Consider the following 14,906-nt stretch of genomic DNA (forward strand, 5'->3'; position numbering starts at 1 on the left):
GCAATTTGACATACAGACCATCCCACAGCAATTAACTCTTTTTTGAAATTCTTCTAGAATTATATAATGAAACCATCTGGTCCTGGATGAACTTTTGGTCAGGTGATTATAATTACTGGTTCTATTTCTATGGTCACTATAAGTCTCTTTAAATTGCTTATTGTATCTTCATTTAGAAATTGCTTATTGTATCTTCATTTAGCCTGGTAAGTGATATATGTGAGATCAAAAATAAGACCAAAATGCTTTCATCTTAAAAATAAGGCCTAAGATGTCTCCATTTTTAGGTATAGGCTTTGAGTTACTGGAACAGGCCTTGAAAATACTGAAACCAGTCAATGCAGATTCTGGAAATTAGAAAAGTGCAAAGTACAGAGTCACAAGGTAGCCATTTCACAAGGTATTCTTTAGGTAATGACTCTTTGACCATGGAATGTTCCAACCCTGGTCTCCAGGGTAACTGTTTAACCATGGAGTGTCCCAACCCCAGTCTCCATGGTAATTGCTTAGCCACAAAGATGTCCTCACCCAATGGCAGCTGATGAGGAATGGTGACGAGCATCCACCCCCTTTAGATGTAAGATTAAGCCTTGATTTCTGAGAAATTCCTAGACCCAAGCCAATCAGAAATGTACATGTATAGAAACCTCTTACTATTGTAATTTTGTGGTTTTTGCCTTTAAAAGCTGTGCACAATTCAGGCTGGGCACTTCCTCCAGCCTCCACTGCATTGGGTGTGTTTTATGAATTCCCTGCCTAGGCTTGTATTGCTCATGGATATCCCGAATTAAAACCTTGCTTTTGCATTTCAGTATGCTCGTCTTCAGTGGTCTCTCTGGGGGTCATGATCTGGGTGCAACAGTATATATGAAGAAAATCATTCATTTCTTTTAGAATTGCCAATTTGATGGAATACAAGCTTTTAAAATATGTCCTAATGATTCTCTGGATTTCTTCAGAGAAATCCAGAACATTTTTCCCCCTTTTTTATGTCTAATTTTATGTCCCCCCCTCCTTTCTAATTTTGTTAATTTGAACATTCTCTTTCTACTTTTTAGTGAATTTGGAAACAAATTCCATTATCCCATAATGTCTCCCTCTATCAAGATATCAATGATGGATTCACAACACGCCCCCACGGTTGGGCATGTTTGCCCATGCCCGGCGGACCTAGATATTTCCGCCTAGCCAGTTCCAGGTCAAAATAGCCATTTCCAGGTCAAGGCATCTTGCATGACCAGGACCCTGTGGCCTTGCATGGTTGCATAAGAGTGTGCAATGCAACCATGTGATCTGCACATGCGTGGAGTAGCTACATCAACCTGTTGTACACATGCGCCCCCCAGACTTTATAAGCCGGCGCCATATTTCCGGCTTCTCTCTCCTTCTTCCTTCTTCCTCTTCTCCACATATGTGTCTCTTCTGCAGGCCTGAGCATTTGTCTGTCCTTTTCTCTCACCTTAATAAAACTCTTGTTAGTGGATTCTGTCGTGTTCCATGACATTTCCTCCCAGAGTAAGAGCATTAAATAACTAACAATCAATCTTATTGATTTTTCTCAAAGAACCAACTCTTTCCTCCATTGATTCTTTCTGTTGTTTTATTGGTGGTGGTGGCAATGGTTGACTTCTATTCCATTTTATTGATTTCAGCCCTGAGTTTGGTTATTTCTTCCTCTCTGTTCCTTTGGCATGTGTATTGTGGACCAAGAGAGACCAGCTTCCATGATCTGCTCAGGGTAATGGAAGGAATGCCTCTGAGTATTGAGGGATAGAAAACTTTTTTTATATGAGGATAATTAGGAACAAGTTTTAGTCTATCTATCACACTCATTCTCTCATATTCACTTATTCTCTCACCCATTCATTTCCTCACACTTCTCTCATGCTTCTTCATCTCTCACCCAACACAAATACACACACACACACACACACACACACACACACACACACACACACACACAAACTTCACTCACATTCTGCAGCAGATCTTGTCATGAAGTGCCACAGCACAGGTGTGTGGGTTCACATGGATCTGTGGAAAGAAGACTCAGAGGCATCTTAAGAATGAATTTAGCCATCAAGGCTACAGGGGGATCCAGACTCTAAGGGCTGGAGACTGTAAGGACTGATCCTTTTCCCTTCACCCAGGGCATTTTTATTTTCCTCAATTTACAGTTTAGTCAGTTGATTACCATATGCTCAAAAGAACCTGAAAGAGCTACCAAAAATACAATGCCTAGTGAAAATTTCTTGATTTATCAGGTACCATGATTTGCCTGGTTTCCTGATCCAAGTTTTGCATAGGCCTTTGTATCCTTGGGAGATTCTGAGACAAGATTCACAAAGGATGACAAGAGAGACAAAAAGTATCAGTTAAACAAAAGATGGATTAGGGCTAGGAGCTACTCTCTGGAGCCAGGCCAGGAGTAGCTCAGTAGGAATGCAGCCACATCATTCTACATATCCAGTAAACAATTGTCTGAAACTTGAGCAGTCAGGGTACACACAGAAAGGGAGCTACTGTAAGGACTATATCTTGAAGTAAACAGTCTGGCTTTGATTTAGCAATAAACAGCACCTGGGAATTAATCTTTGTAGAGGCAGCTAGTCTATAATGGACTTGTTCTAAGGTCTTTGCAAAATGTATGAAATTCTGTCTTTGAGAGTGAGAATACTGCTACTTTCCTGTGTCAGTAAAGAAGAATATTCTGGTAATATTTCTGTTCATCAGAATTATACAGCTTAAACAGAAATCCACTGCTAAATGTGTGCCCAGAGATATAAAACACACTACCAAAAGGCTGTGGAAAGCACCCCACAGCTGTTCTTATAGGGAGGTATAATGGTGGCACATGAGAAAGTTACACAGAAAACAACAGATTTCCACAGCCAGTGACCCTACGGCTTTGCCAGGTAGTGCTCCCCATCAGAAAGAGATATACATCTGGTTGGTTGACTTGTCAAACATCAGTTGTCACCTGCTATACCCAAAGCCCTCAACATGTGATTGTCTTCTGTTTTTCTTCTAGAGATTTCAGGTGTGCTGTTAAGTGACTAGTATAAGATCTCCTCATTTGTTTTTTATGTACTAGTGCAATGAACTTGCCTCAGAACAGCTTTTATTGTGTCCCATGAATTTGGTTATATTGTATATTCATTTCTATTCAATTCTCAAAAGTCATTCATTTCTTAATGACTTAATTTCTTAATTTCTGTCTTGACCCATTTTTCATTCAGTAGAGTTAAGTTTCTAAGAGTTTGTAAACTTTCTGTTGTTTCTGTTGTTGGTATCCACCTTTAATCTGTGGTGGTCTGAGAGGATTCAGGATATTATTTCAATATTCTTGTATATTATTGAAACTTGCCTTATTTCTGAGTATGTGGTCAATTTTGGAGAAAGTGCTATGAGGTGCTAAGAGATGTTGCGGTAGCGCCTGCGCTACCACTACCCATTCACCATGTCCGAGGGAGGGGCTGTGCATTAAAAAATAGAGACAAGAAACAGAAAGTCATTCACCACAGCAGAATGCCAAATGCCGTTTATTGAAAGAGGGAGGAAACCTTAAATACAGGCTTACAGCACAATGGAGGAACTCCAGAGGGCAGAAGTTCCCTACCAAATGTTCTACATTCTTGCATCTAAGCTGTTTACACCAAATTCAGGATATATAAACAAAGAACCTCCAGTAAGCATTCAGTAAGAAGGAAACTGGCAGGGAATCAGCATAGGGAGGACATCTGGTCAAAGTCGGCAAGCAAGCAACAGTTTACTCAATATGGGAAGGCCAGGGCCCTACAAAGAGAAAGGTATATTCTTTTGTGTTTGGGTGAAATGTTTTGTAAATATCTGTTAGGTCCATTTGGTTTATAGTATCAGTTTCTTCTAGCATCTCTCTGTTTTGTTTTTGTCTGGAGACCTACCTGTCTATTGGCAATAGTTGGGTATTTGAGTCTCCTATGCTCAGTACATGAATGTCCTCCATATTTCATTAATCTGTAGTCATGTTTCTTTAACAAACTTGGGTGCTCTTGCCTTTGGTGCATAGATGTTTTGAATTTCTATGTCCTCTTGATGGATTTTTTCACTGACAATTATTTAGTGTCCTAACCTATCTCTTCTGATTAGTTTTGTTTTCATGTCTGTTTTATCAGATATTAAAATGGCTATATCAGCTTGCTTCTTAAGTCTATTTGTTTGGAATATCTTTTTCCATCCTTTTATCTTGAGGAGGTGTATATCCTTGATGTTAAGGTGTGTTTTTAGATGCAGCAGAAGGATGGGTCCTGTTTTTGCATCCATTTTGTTGATCCGTGTCTTTGTATTGGGGAATTGAGATCATTGGTGTTGAGAGATATGAAAGAGCAATGTTTGTTGATTACTGTAATTTTGTTGTTTGTGGGTGGGTAGGGGTGGTGTGTGTGTGTGTGTGTGTGTGTGTGTGTGTGTGTGTGTGTGTGTGTGTGTGCTTCCCCTCATTTGATATGCTGGTCTGAGATTATTTATTCCCTGTGTTTCTAAAAATTAAACTCCTTAGGTTAGAGTTTATTTTAGTTTAGGGATACAGTTATAGATAAATATTGCTTAAATTTGGTTTTACCATAGAATGCCTTAACTTTTCTACCTATTGTGATTAAAAATTTTGCTGGGTATAGTTGTCTGGACTGGCATCTGTGTTCTCTTAGAGTCTACAGCACATCTGCCCAGATTCTTTTCGACTTTATAGTCTACATTGAGAAGTCAAATACAATTCTAATAAATCTTCCTTTATATGTTACTCAGTCTTTTCCCCTTTCTGCTTTTAATATTCTCTGTTCTGTACATTTAGTATTTTTATTATTATTTGTTATGGGAGAATTCTTTTCTGATTCAGTCTATTTGGTGTTCTGTATGCTTCTTCAAATTTGACAGACATCTTCTTTAGTCTAGGGAAATTTTCTCTTATGATTTTCTCAAAAGTATTTTCTGTGCCTTTGACTTGTGTTTCTTCTCCTTCCTCTATTTATGTTACTATTAGATTTGGTCTTTTCATAATATCCCAGATTTCCTGGATGTGTTGTACCTGTTTGTTTGGTTTTTTATTTAGCATTTTCTTTGACCAAGGCATCAGTTTATTCTATCATGCTGTCAATGCCTGAAATTCTGTCTTTCATGTCTTATATTCTGTTGATTGTGCTTGCCTTTGAGCTTCCTATTCAAGTTCCTTAATTTTTCATTTCTAAGTTTCCCCTAGTTTGGATTTCCTTTATTGATTCTATTTCCACTTGCAAACTTTGAACTGCTTTGTTCATTTTCTTCTACTGTCAGTGCTGTGGGATGGTCTGTATGTCAAATTGCTCTGATTGGTCAATAAATAAAACACTGATTGGCCAGTGGCCAGACAGGAAGTAGGCGGGACAAGGAGAGAGGAGAATTCTGGGAAGCAGAAGGCTGAGGCAGAGAGACACTGCCAGCTGCCACCATGACAAGCCGCATGTGAAGACACCGGTAAGCCACAAGCCATGTAGCAAGGTATAGATTTATGGAAATGGATTAATTTAAGCTATAAGAATAGTTAGCAAGAAGCCTGCCATGGCCATACAGTTTGTAAGCAATATAAGTCTCTGTGTTTACTTGGTTGGGTCTGAGTGGCTGTGGGACTGGTGGGTGACAGAGATTTGTCCTGAATGTGGGCAAGGCAGGAAAACTCTAGCTACAGTCTTTCTGTATTTTCATAGATTTCTTTAAGGTATTTATTCATGTCCTCTGTAATGACCTCTATCATATTCATAAAGGCTAGTTTAAGGTCTTTTCCTTGTGCTTCAGCTATGTGGGAATACTCAGGGCCTGCTGTGGTAGGATTGCATGACTCTACTGGAGATCTTTTGTCCTGGCTGTTATTGTGATTTTACATTTGTGTCTAGGCACCTGGGATTAGGTGGATTGTAATTCACCTATACCTAGGTGCCTATATCTGGTCTAGACGTTTTTTAGGTATGTCTTTTCTTTCTTGGTTTCTGCTTCCTCTCTGTTTCTTGGGAGAGTATAGTGGCTGTGTGTTGCTTGGTAGGAAATTGCCCCACCTGCAGGGCTTCTCGACCACCCTAAGGAGGGAATGTAGGAACAGGAGATACAAAGGAAAAGATACCAAGTCTAGATTCTGATCAAGGTGCCACTTTATTTCCTTCCACAAAGGTTTATATAGTTCCGCAGGGTGGGGGGAGCAAGAAGCTGTCATCTGCATAAGATGGGGCAAGCTAACAGGATGTTTGTATAGGATGTTTACAGGGTGAGAGGGTCAAGGGCTCTGACTCAATGTCCTGTTGCTAGGCAACCTGACTGTAAGATGATCTAGTTTCCTGTCTTATGGAGGGGGGGGTCTGTATTTTCCCACTAACTAGAGATTCTGTCCTTGTCCCTGACAGGAAATTTTTCTGGAGTCCTGATAGGTGTAGGTACTCGGGATTTCAGGGGAAAAATGTGTTTGGGGGGTGTTGGAGCTGGCACTTAAGAATGGGGATGGGTTGAAACCAGGGCTGAGAGATTAAGGTAGAATTGCCAAATTAGGGCTGGTTCAGAAGAAAAGTGTTCATCTCCATTGTATCAGAGAAGCAGGATGTTCTTCTTACCCACATGACTATTAGTCTTCTCCATGCTCTATTGTGATATCCTGGCTTATAGAGGCTTACTTTAGAAAAGCACCAATACTGTCCAGAGGCCATTTTAACTTTGAGCTTCTGCCTCACACATTGTCATATATATAATCTTTTCTCCTAATAGTACATTTTCCTATAAATATTCTATTTAGCACTTTTTGTGAAAGAGATGTTGTATGTAACACACTAAGAAGAAAAAACACATTTCAAGTTATCTTGTGAAGGTAATTATGTGAGAAACTCTCAGGTTGTGAGGCCATTTGAACTTACTGGAAATCCTTAAAGAGCTTATTAATGGTGATGCTTTAATTACATCCTTTGGAGTAATGATGTAGAAGACTTGCTCTGTGCCACATGGTTTTTTGATGAATGGCAAATTAGAATGTGATTGTTAAATCCTGTTCTAACCTCAGAGATGTGCTAGTAGTTTTTTACATCCTGTTTTTGTGCAAAGCCCATGATGCACTCTCAGACCACATGATAGAACAGAATCAGGAAAGCCAGTGAGTGTTTCCCCATTGGGTTCTCTCACATGTTGCCATCTCACTGTGTCTCTGAGACACACTTGCTTTCCCTTGGGTGTATAGCCATCTCTGAGCCCTTACTGGTTGCATGCTTGTAGCACAAATCTTAGAAGGTCTTATTAATAAGATCAAACCTGAAGCCAGGTTTTGGGGGGTGAATGCTGGGAGATCAGAAAAGCAGAACAAGCCACAGCTACCTCACCTCGCCAGTTCCTCCGCTAATCCTGTTTCCTCAGACTGGAAGCCTTTGAGTCCTTATCCAAATGAATCTCAGCTGAACTGCTTCTTGAAAGCCTGAATGCTTAACCAGCCTAGTTCCTGGTTTTCACACCTTATATACCTTTCTGCTTTCTGTCCTCACTTCCTGGGATTAAAGGCTCACTTTCTGGGTTTAAAGGCATGTATCACCATGCCTGGCTGTTTCCAGTGGGGCCTTGAACTCACAGAGATCCAGACATATTTCTGCCTCTAGAATGCTAGGATTAAAGGCATGAGTGCCACCATTTTCTGGCCTCTGTATCTAGTGGCTGTTCTGTTCTCTGACCCCAGATAAGTTTATTAGGGTGCACAATATTTTGGGGAACACAATACCACTATGCATGCCCCTGGTACTCTCTTGGAGTTATTTCCTTCTCACGCTGCCTCCTTCCAAATATTTAAATGTTAAGGTCATGTATAAATGTTATCAGCAATGTTTCTTTAGTTTTTAGAGGTTATAAAGCATCTTCTCATGAATTTTCTTTTTTTCTAATTTTTAGCATATGTTATTTATACTTAATTTCAAATTTGAGTATGCCATCTTCATATGTGTATATCTTTAGCACATTCACTCTACAGTACCTCTTTTGACTGCCTCCCACTCATGGTGATGCACTTTTCCTCAAAACCAGTCTGCTTTCTACTTTCATGTTTATTTCTTTTGGGGTTATATAATGAGTTGTTTGTTTGTTTGTTTTATTCTTTTTGGTTTGTTTGTTTACTTGCTCATTTTGTGTTGTTCTGGTTTGATTATTTTTTAATTTTCATTTAGGGGTTATGTAGGAGTGAGGGGAGGACATGGAGGTGACTGGGATGTGAACAGAATTGGGGAGCATGATGTGAAATTCCCAAAGAGTCAATAAAAAATTATGTTTAAAAACAATGAGTTTAACTGGGGTGATTTAGAAGCATGTAGATGAAGTGTTATTTATATTGCATGTTCAACTACTATTAGTTACAAAATTAAATAAAATGTCTTTTAATTTCCTGGGTAAGGCATTAAGTGACCATAGCTACTTAGAGAGGAGAAGAGCATATTTTTTCCTCCCTCTAGTAACTGGTAACTGACTATAAATCCTCTTGTGGGATAGAGCTAGGCAAGCCCCTCTGTTCAAAGCTAAAGTGTTGAAGGAGGCATTATGTGCAGATCTTGTTTATACATTTTCTTAATGCACTTCCTCCCATCTAAAAAGATTCTTCCTAAATGAAGAAAATCCTAGAATTTAAGAAGGTCAAAGAGTGGACTAAATAAATCATGTTTCTGTGACCAATATATCTGTCTTTATTCTTTTTCCAGACTGAGACTCACAAAAACTGAATAATATGTTCATGTAACTGGGAGTGTGATATAAAAAAGAAAAGATGTGGTGAAGAAAAGCAATGGAGGGATCCACAGGGTCTATGAAGGGCAGAGATTCTATGAAAAATAAGGCTTCACACAAAAGCTTGTAGAATATTATGTAAGCAGTAAGTAAAATAATAGGGAAAGAAAATATTGCTACAAAAGGATGGTGTATAGAAGTGAATATAGGTAAAGGAGAAGAAATGAACCACACTGGTAAAGGTATCAAAGAATGTGATGCTGGGACAATATCACAACAAATCCTTTAGAGACCTCTAAATGGGAGATTATAGACAAGGAGGCATCTGTAACACTTTTACATAGATCAAGAGGTATCATTAGCCACTAATCTTGAGCTGTCTTTCATTAAGCTTGCTTACTCATGGACTAGAAAAAATCATGAACAGTTTGTTGAAAGAAAGTGGTTTCTGACTTGTAAACACTCTTTACTCCTTTTGTTTCCTATTTGATTTTGGACTTAAGATAAGGTCTCCCTAAGCTGACCTTATAAAGGTCTCTGTGTTATGATCCTACACAGTCTTAAGAATACAGCTATGCCCCAACAGTGGTTAATGTAAACAGGGGAAGCAGTGTAATGATAAAATTGTATAATTTCCCTTCATTCTTTGAATTGAATCCTCAACTGTTTCCTCACTCTCCTTACAAACACAAGGTCCCATAAAAAGCCCCTAGGCTAGATTCAATGGTGGAAACTTCCATTTTATAAATACTCAGGTGCCTCTGAGGGTTTCTCTGGATAGGGACTGTGGATGAAAGAGCTTTCAGATATTGACCATGTCTTAGAGGAGATCACAGTGAGAGGAGGGGTCCACAGTGAAAGCCCTATCATTACCAGTAATGGGAATGCTCCACTCTCAGAGCAGAGAACAGCTGCTGCCTCCAGCTTGGAAAGTAGATGTCATAATGGACCTATCAAGAATCTCTGTGGGACAAACCTAAGGGGCTTTTCAGATACCATGAAGACATAAATTCTTTTCAAATAGTGTGTCCTATGGATTAGATTGGCAGTGGAACTGTTGCTCTGACCAATAAATAATTCAGCAGGTTTGTGCAGAACAGCATCATCCCCATTTTTATCAGCAAACTATTAACATAAGCTCATTATTATTTGAAGAAAACAGTGTACACATTTTTCTTCTAAAGCTTTTTCTTAAGAGTTAATTTACAAGAATATTATTATATAATGATACACACCACTATCCATAATACTGGAGATTAAAGCCAGGACCTTGATCATGCTATACCAGCACTCTAAAACTGGAGAATGACCCGGGACCTGCAAACAATATGCCAACTAATGCTATATTGACTATGAGAGTCATTGATGAATAGTATCATCCTATATATGTTAAGTCAGACATTGTGAAAAAAGGGGCAGGAAGACTAGTGGGAATTTTCCTTAATGATAGAATACTTTATCAGGTGTGTGAAGCCCTTTGATATACTCTTTGTACAGCAAAAAAGTAGAAATAAAAATAAACAAAGAAACAACAAAGGAAATAGTAAGGATAAGGAACAGAGAATATAAAAGAATACAAAAAAGGGAAGAAAACAAAGGGCTGAGCAGAGAGATGGTGTGGAGGCTCGGGCATTTTAGTTATTCCATCATAACCAATGAGTACATGAGGAGAGATATAAATATGGTAGAGTCCTGTAGAAGTTGGAGATATTTACCTTCAGGTGTTTCTTCTCAGCCATGCCAAAAATCGCTCAGGATGTTCATTTACAAGATGGTGACATGTCAGATTTTACTTGTTTGTAAATATTCCCAAAGTCCAGGATCTCACAGCTTTAGAGAATTCTAGAATGGAGGATTACAGTCCATTAATGGAAGAGGAGGAGGTATAGTGTGATTTATCTTCTTTGCTAATAATTGAGGCATCATCTATAGCTTTATTTCAGAAGTATCCTTCTGATCATTTATGAAACATGGGGTAAGCTTCATCATTGCCCTAACCTCATCAATATCCCAGGAATGCCCTACCCCAGCATCATGCTGATTATACAAAATTTTAACAACCTGTACTTAGAAATGTGTAATAAAGAAAAACAATTGACTTTGAATGTGTGAGTCTTTGGGTATTACGTGTGTCAGAGATGGTGGATGATTTATCCCACTGTTACTAATGTCTTTGCAGTATGATATTCTCCTTGAACATGAAAAAAACTATGTGGAAATCCCAGAGCTAGTATTTGATTTTAAGTATAGTGCTTATGGACAGTTGTACAATCTGGCCTGCTTTCCTGGTGATCAAAGGGAGACTTAGCACTTACAGACTACAGAGAAATTTTTGCTAAAGCAGAATAGAGACCAAACACATCTTGTCTCCTGTATCCTGATTACACATGTTCCTTAAATGTGCAAGGATCTGAACTCTTAAATCTCTTACCTTTTCCTTTATGGTGTCTATTACCTGATGTATAGATGTGGTATCTCTCTCTCTTCTCCCTTTACCCACCCTTCTGTGTACATGTTTTATATTATTTCTGTGATGTGTACAAATTTCAGTGTCTGCTTGTGCATGTTTGTGTACATAGGGTGGAGTGTATCAGTTTGTGTGTAGGATGTAATACAGAACAGTGTACATTATAGGTGAAGATGATATACACTGTCATTGTTTGACTGTACACAATAATGTACATTGTGCTTTAATGTTTGTGTTTAATGTTTAAAGCTCTTCTCAATAATCTTCTGAATAAACTCTTTCAAATTCAGACCTGACCTGAGAAAAAGAGAGATGTGTGTGTGACATTCCCAGGAATTTGACTAAAAAGATCCTCCACAGTCCCTCCTGCCCACTCAACTTTCACTCTCATGGCCACTACCTTTATTAGATTCCTTTACTGGGCTTCTATGATCTGATTTCTGCCATGAATAATAAAACTAGTTGGTTGTCTGTAATTCCTATCAGGAAAGAAAATGTCTTCTCCTTAAAAGAGAACACAGGATAAGGAATGTGAAGAGTGCCTCAGGATGCAGTCTAAAAAAGAGCAAAAGTCTGCAGAAGAGAAAAGGACATAGTGCAGGTCTGAGTCCTATGGTGGCTGGTCTCTGTCTCACCATAGGCCTGCATAAGATAGAAATGAGCAGTATGATCAGTGACTGTCTTGCCATTTGTCCATGAAGAAAAAGAACATAGGAAAGCTACAAACTCAGAAGTCATAACATTAAAGTGACTGGGGAACCATCCGGACTATTGGAAAGAAGAACTTCCTGTTATCCAGGCCCCTCATTCTGATGAAGTTTCTTTCCGTACACACACATAAGCAACAAGAGCAGTAGCCTCTTCCCAAGCACACTCTGGTGTTCAATACTGGTTGCTTGATCCTTTCTCCCTTGGGGCAATGGTGGCTCAGAGCTTGTGGGAGTGGCCAACCAATGACTGGTCTAACTTCTTGAGACCCATGCCATGAGAAGGAGCCTATGCCTAACACTGTCTGGATTGCCAGTATCCAGAAGTGGGATGGCTCGGAGACCTAGGGTAGAACCAAACAAAAAAAGTCAATGAAGTGATTTCCAATGACATTCTGCTATACTCATAGATCAGTGCTTAGGCCAATCATCATCACTGAGGCTTTCTCCAGCAGCTGATGGGGACAGATGCAGAGACCTACAGCCAAATATTAGGTGGAGCTCAGAGAACCCTGCAGAAGAGGGAAAAGGATTGTTGAATCCAGAGGCGTGGAAGACACAAGGAGAACACAGCCCACAGAATCAACTAAGCAGGGCTCATAAGGGCTCACAGAGACAGAAGAGGTAACCACTGAGCCTTCATGGGTCTATACAAGGCCTTCTGCATACATGCTGTAGTTATTTAGCTTGGGGTTTTTGTTGGACTCCTTACAGTGAGAGTGGGGGTGTCTCTGACTCTTTTGCCTGCTCATGGGATCTTTTTCCTCCTACTAGGTTGCCTTGTACAGCCTTGATATGACAGTTTATGCCTAGTCTTATTGCATCTTGTTTATGCTGTGTTTGCTCATTGGGGGCCTTCTCTTGTCTGAAAGGAAATGGAGAAACAGTAGATTTGGGGGAAGGGAGTAAAGGGCACTGGGGGGAGGAAGGGGAGTCAGGCTTCAATCTGATGTATTATATGAAAGAATACATTTTTAAAAATTAAAATAATATAAGGGGCTAAGAGTCACAAAAGGATATTAGTTCCAGATAGCCAATATGATCTCTTCAGGATGTTATATCAGGACATGCTGAAAGGGAATGTTTGGAGAGAGATCCTGAAACTTCTGCATCTCCTATGGAGACCCTATTCCTTGGCTTCTGTGATTCTGCTCCCACTTTCCAAGGAATCTTTCTACATTAGTGTTCTTTATTGAGTTGCCTATGCCCGAATCCTGCCATGTCACCTCACCTTGAACATTTCTATTTTATTAATATATTCCCCAAGGTTTTTTAGACAGAAGCAATCAGTCTTTATGGCATGGAAAATAGTGTGATGTGGAAGATCACAACCTGACTTCAGGTATAAGACCAAATGTTCAATGGAGGAAGATAGCAAAGAGGGACAGTAACAAACAGTAAGTACCTGGAATGGCATTGTGCTCTGCTTCACCCTGGTATTTCCTGTCCCACTGGGGGGCTCAAGTGTATCAGTGGTTAGGCATGAGATAGAGTCTATCACCAGCATGTATGAAGTGGCTTCCTGAGATGGATTAGTAATAACTGATTTTTTAATAACAATAGTTCTGAGTACTTCTCCCAAAGTGTATCTTAACATGAAACAAAAAGAGCATGTTGTTGGATTTGGTAGACACAGATATATGTGTTTATTTTAATGTCAAAAGTGAAAACTGATTTTACAGATGATAAGAATGAAAGTGATGTCACTAGATGTTGACAATGGGAATTTCAGTAGAGGAAGGTAGAATGTTAAGTACCAAGTACATTCACAGATTAGGGATAACTTCTAGTTGTTTTATTTAATCTTTGACTGACTAATTATTATTTATGGGAATAGTGTGTGTGAGAGAGAGAGAGAGAGAGAGAGAGAGAGAGAGAGAGAGAGTAGGTGTGTACATGTGCACATGCATGTGTACGCAGGTGCATGTGTCATAGTGCATACCGAATAAAGATGGAAAATTATGAAGTCAGTTTTCTCCTTCCACCTGCAAGAAATAAAATTTGATGTTTCATTTTCAATGTTCTCAAGTCATCTTAGACCCAGCTATAAATGAACAGAAAATAGTAACCCTGCTAATGTCTCCTAGTGTACTTCTTCCCACTTGATCAAACTCTGTTAAGTTTTGACCCACTCAAACTACAAGTTTAGAGTAAAAAAATTAACTGCCCCTCCTCCCTTCACCCAGGCTGAACAAACCAGGCTGAGCTGAATCCCCAGGAGAGTCCTTGCCCTGGAGGAGATTGGAATGGGGGGTGGGCTGGGAGGAGGCAGGGGGCGGGAAGAGGGAGGACAGGGGAATCCGTGGCTGATATGTAAAATTAAATTAAATTATAAAATAAAAAAATAAGGTATATCAATTTAAAAAAATAAGTAAACAAATAAACAAAAACATTTACACTAAAAAAATTAACTGCCAAGCTTGTCTGCAAAGTCATGTCTGATGAGCTTTAAAAGAACAATGAACAAAACATATACATGAAACCACACATTTTGTTTCTTTGTTTTTGTCTCTTTTTGAGAAAAAGATAACCAAGTGACAGAGGGAAGGATAAGAAGACCTAGATTGTGTGTAAGACTCTTCTGATTACTTTATAAGACGAAGGGGAGGAAACCTCATGCACAGGGTTTGTAACTATTCTCTGCAATCAATATGCCTGCCCACTCTTCTGGGCTGATATCCAACTTCTTAAAAGAAGCACTTTGACTACTCAGAGTCTCCACTGCATTCACTATGAAATGAGAATCACTGTTTCTCACACATCTTTATTTGGGCACTGTGGACCCAACTCACATTGTCGTACTTGGCCAGCAATCACCTCTAACCAATGAGTCATTTCAATGGCTACAGTTCTGTTCCTTCACAGTACAACTGAAAACTATAGTTTATAACAACTTGTGAAGAATTTTGTGAAGTAGTAGAAGGGAAACCTGGTCTCATATTTCAAGCTTGTAATCTGAGGTAATCTTGAGGCTAAGGCAGAATAATGACAGA

Source organism: Peromyscus maniculatus, chromosome X (assembly GCF_049852395.1).
Source record: "Peromyscus maniculatus bairdii isolate BWxNUB_F1_BW_parent chromosome X, HU_Pman_BW_mat_3.1, whole genome shotgun sequence".
In the NCBI taxonomy this organism is placed as follows: Eukaryota; Metazoa; Chordata; class Mammalia; order Rodentia; family Cricetidae; genus Peromyscus; species Peromyscus maniculatus.